This window comes from Arachis ipaensis, chromosome B4, assembly GCF_059453495.1.
Source record: "Arachis ipaensis isolate K30076 ecotype BB chromosome B4, ASM5945349v1, whole genome shotgun sequence".
NCBI lineage: Eukaryota > Viridiplantae > Streptophyta > Magnoliopsida > Fabales > Fabaceae > Arachis > Arachis ipaensis.
In genome coordinates, this window is record NC_142439.1 from 44,755,629 (window position 1) to 44,760,723 (window position 5,095).

The 5,095-nt window shown below is 36.2% G+C and overlaps 1 non-coding gene across 1 annotated transcript; it reads left to right on the plus strand.

The window, feature by feature from the left end:
• The first annotated feature begins 274 nt into the window (after positions 1 to 274).
• LOC148567385 (small nucleolar RNA R71) lies at positions 275 to 382 on the plus strand. Its single transcript, XR_015881804.1, has one exon. It is a non-coding gene; the product is annotated as a small nucleolar RNA R71 (small nucleolar RNA).
• The last annotated feature ends 4,713 nt before the right edge of the window (positions 383 to 5,095 follow it).

Below are 5,095 nucleotides of genomic sequence, written 5' to 3' on the forward strand. Positions count from 1 at the left end.
TCATATTGACTTGCTGAGTCAATATTTTATTCTGAGCCAGTATGGCATTCAGAGTATCAACTTCAAGAACTCCCTTCTTCATAGGCGTCCCATTACTCACAGGATTCCTTTCAGAAGTGTACATGAAATGGTTATTAGCAACCATGTCAATGAGTTCTTGAGCTTTTGCAGGCATTTTCTTTAGGTGAATGGATCCACCTGCAGAAGTGTCCAGTGACATCTTTGATAGCTCAGATAAACCATCATAGAATATATCCAAGATGGTCCATTCTGAAAGCATGTCAGAAGGACACTTTTTGGTCAACTGTTTGTATCTTTCCCAAGCTTCATAGAGGGATTCACCTTCTTTCTGTCTGAAGGTTTGAACATCAGCTCTAAGCTTGCTCAGCTTTTGAGGAGGAAAGTACTTGGCTAAGAAAGCCGTGACCAGCTTATCCCAAGAGTTCAGGCTATCTTTGGGTTGAGATTCCAACCATAATCTAGCTCTGTCTCTTACAGCAAAAGGGAAAAGCATGAGCCTGTAGACTTCAGGATCTACTCCATTAGTCTTAACAGTATCACATATCTGCAAGAATTCAGTTAAGAACTGAAAAGGATCTTCAGATGGAAGTCCATGAAACTTGCAGTTCTGCTGCATCAGAGAAACTAATTGAGGTTTCAGCTCAAAGTTGTTTGCTCCAATGGCAGGAATGGAGATGCTTCTTCCATGTAGATTAGAATTAGGTGCAGTAAAGTCACCAAGCATTCTCCTTGCATTGTTGTTGGGTTCGGCTGCCATCCCCTTTACTTGTTCGAAATTTTCAATCAAGTTGTCTCTGGATTGTTGTAATTTAGCTTCTCTTAATTTTCTCTTCAGAGTCCTTTCAGGTTCTGGATCAGCTTCAACAAGAATGCCTTTTTCTCTGTCCCTGCTCATAAGAAAGAGGAGAGAAAAAGAAAAGAAGAGGAATCCTCTATGTCACAGTAAAGATGTTCCTTATTGTTAGTGGAAGACAAGAAGAAGAAATTCGAACACAGATAGAAGAGGGGGTTCGAATTTGGTGATGATGTGAGGAAGAGATGTTAGTAGATGAATAAATAAATAAAATAAGATGAGAGAGAGGGATAATTTTCGAAAATTATTTTGAAAAAGAGTTAGTGATTTTCGAAAATGGTTTTTGAAAATTGTTGGTACTTTTTCGAAAAATTTTTAAAATTAAAAATAAAAATAAGAATAATTAGTTAATTAAAAAGAAATTTTTGAAAAAGAGGGAAGATATTTTCAAAAATTAGAAAGAGAGAGTTAGTTGGGTAGTTTTGAAAAAGTTAAGAAACAAACAAAAAGTTAGTTAGTTAGTTGAAACAAATTTTGAAAAGATAAGAAGTTAGGAAGTTAGAAAATATATTTTGAAAAGATATTTTTGAAAAAGATAAGATAAGAAGATATTTTTGAAAAGATATGATTGAAATTAGTTTTGAAAAAGATTTGATTTTTAAAATCTTAATTAATGACTTGATTCATAAGAAATCATAAGATATGATTCTAGAACTTAAAGTTTGAATCTTTCTTAACAAGCAAGTAACAAACTTTAAATTTTTGAATCAAAACATTAATTGTTATTTTTAATTTCGAAAATTTGTGATAAAAATAAGAAAAAGATTTTTGAAAAATATTTTTGGAATTTTCGAAAATAACCAAAAATTTTGAAAAAGATTTGATTTTTGAAAAAAAGATTTTGAAAAAGATAAGATTTTCAAATTGAAAATTTGATTTGACTCATGAGAAACAATTAGATTTTAAAAAATTTTTGAAAAAGTCAATTCAAATTTTCGAATTTGATGAGAGAAAAAGGGAAAGATATTTTTTTTTATTTTTGAATTTTTATGATGCAAGAGAAAAATACTAAAAAGATGCAATGCATGAAATTTTTAGATCAAAACAATGAATGCGTGCAAGAATGCTATGAATGTCAAGATGAACACCAAGAATACTATGAATGTCAAGATGAACATCATAGACATAATTTTGAAAAGTTTTTAATGCAAAGAAAACATGCAAGACACCAAACCTAGAATTCTTTAATGCTTACGCACTAAGAATTCAAGAATGCATATGATAAACATGAAAAGACACAAAACAAAAAAAATCATCAAGATCAAACAAGAAGACTTACCAAGAACAACTTGAAGATATGAAGAACACTATGAATGCATGATATTTTCGAAAAAATGCAAGATGCATATGCAATTGACACCCAACTTATAACATGACTCAAGACTCAAACAAGAACACAAACATATTTTTTATTTTTATGATTTTATGATTTTTTTTTGTATGTTCTTTTAATTTTTTTTTTCGAAAATTATTGTGAAAAATAAAAAATAAGGATTCCAAAATTTTTAATATGAATTCCAGGAATCTTATGCTCTAAAGCTCCAATCAAAGGGTCAGGCATGGCTTAATAGCCAGCCAAGCTTTAGTATGTAACTCAGACATGGCACGCCTGACATTCCTTACATTCAAAAGCCAATTGGCTAAGAAAGATAAAGAAGCTCTTCTCTTGAGTATAAGAATTGAGACATGGCTTTACAGCCAGCCAGGCTTCAACATGCTTCATGAAACACTAGAATTCATTCTTAAAAATTCTGAAGCCATAGAATAATTTATTTTTGAAAACATTTTTTTTTCGAAAACAAAAGAAAATTTTTTGAAAGATTTTTGAAAAATTTTTTGAAAAGAAAACAAAAAGAAAGTTACCTAATCTGAGCAACAAGATGAACCGTCAGTTGTCAAAACTCGAACAATCCCCGGCAACGGTGCCAAAAACTTGGTGCACGAAATTGTGATGTCTAGGCTCGAACAATCCCTAGCAACGTGAGCAACTTGGTACGCGTAATCGTGATTACACTTTAATGATGTAAAATTCATGGCTCTTTCTTTCCCTGGCAATGGCGCCAAGAACATGGTGCCAATACCATGGTTCACAACTTCGATACAACTAACCAGCAAGTGCACTGGGTCGTCCAAGTAATACCTTACGTGAGTAAGGGTCGAATCCCACGGAGATTGTTGGTATGAAGCAAGCTATGGTCACCTTGCAAATCTCAATTAGGCAGATATAAATTGATAATGATGTTTTCGAATAATAACTAATAAAATAGGGATAGAAATACTTATGTAAATCACTGGTGAGAATTTCAGATAAGCAAATAGAGATGCTTCTCATTCCTCTAAACCTCTGCTTTCCTGCTATCTTCATCCAATCAATCTTACTCCTTTCCATGGCTGGCTTTATGTGATACATCACCACTGTCAATGGCTACTTTCGGTCATCTCTCAGGAAAATGATCCAATGCCCTGTCACGGCACGGCTAATCGTCTGGAAGCATCACCCTTGTCAATGGCTTCATCTTATCCTCTCAATGAATAATATGCTCACGCACCCTGTCACGGCACGGCTATTCATCTGTCGGTTCTCGATCATGCTGGAATAGGATTTACTATCCTTTTGCGTCTGTCACTAATGCCCTGCAATCGCGAGTTTGGAGCTCGTCATAGTCATTCATTCATTGAATCCTACTCGGAATACCACAGACAAGGTTTAGACCTTCCGGATTCTCTTGAATGCCGCCATCATTCTAGCTTACGCCGCGAAGATTCTGGTTAGGAGATCTAAGAGATATTCATTCTAGCTTATTTCATGTAGAACAGAAGTGTTTGTCAGGCACGCGTTCATAAGGGAGAAGGATGATGAGCGTCACACATAATCATCACCTTCATCACGTTCTTGGGTGTGAATGGATATCTTAGAAGCGAAATAAGATGAATTGAATAGAAAACAGTAGTACTTTGCATTAATCTTTGAGGAACAGCAGAGCTCCACACCTTAATCTATGGAGTGTAGAAACTCTACTGTATGAAAATACATAAGTGAAGGTCCAGGCATGGCCGAGATGGCCAGCCCCCTAAAGCATGATCAATAGTCTCCTAAGATGAACAATGGATTAAAACTGAGACCAAAGATACCAAATACAATAGTAAGAGGTCCTATTTATAATAAACTAGTCACTAGGGTTTACATGAGTAAGTAATTGATGCATAAATCCACTTCCAGGGCCCACTTGGTGTGTGTTTGGGCTGGGCTTAAGTGTTGCACGTGTAGAGGTCCTTCTTGGAGTTGAACGTCAGTATTTGTGCCAGTTTGGGCGTTCAACTCTGGTTTTAGCTCCTTTTCTGGCGCTGGACGCCAGAATTGGGTAGAAAGCTGGCGTTGAATGCCAGTTTACGTCATCTATTCTTGGCCAAAGTATGGACTATTATATATTTCTGGAAAGCCCTGGATGTCTACTTTCCAACGCAATTGGAAGCGCGCCATTTCGAGTTTTGTAGCTCCAGAAAATTCACATTGAGTGCAGGGAGGTCAGAATCCAACAGCATCAGCAGTTCTTCTTCAACCTCTGAATCTGATTTCTGCTCAAGTCCCTCAATTTCAGCCAGAAAATACCTGAAATTACAGAAAAACACACAAACTCATAGTAAAGTCCAGAAATGTGAATTTAACATAAAAACTAATGAAAACATCCCTAAAATTAACTAGATCCTACTAAAAACATACTAAAAACAATGTTAAAAAGCGTATAAATTATCCGCTCATCAGTCACCCCTCCTTAAAACTGTGACCATAGCCTTATCTATGGTCACGGTTTTCACCGTGACCATAGCCTCTATGGTCACCCCTCCTTTAAACCATGACCATAGCCTTATCTATGGTCAGCCCACCTTAAAACCGTGACCATAGCGTTATCTATGGTCACGGTTTTTGCCGTGACCATAGCCTCTATGGTCACCCCACGTAAAATCATGACCATAGCCCTATCTATGGCCACGGTTTTCACCGTGACCATAGCCTCTATGGTCACCCCTCTTTAAAACCGTGACCATAGCCCTATCTATGGTCACAGTTTTTTGCCATGACCATAACTTCTATGGTCACCCTATCTTAAAACCGTGACCATAGCCTTATCTATGGTCACGGTTTTCACCGTGGCCATAGCTTATCTATGGTCACCCCTCCTTAAAACCGTGACCATAGCCTATCTACGGTCACAGTTTTTC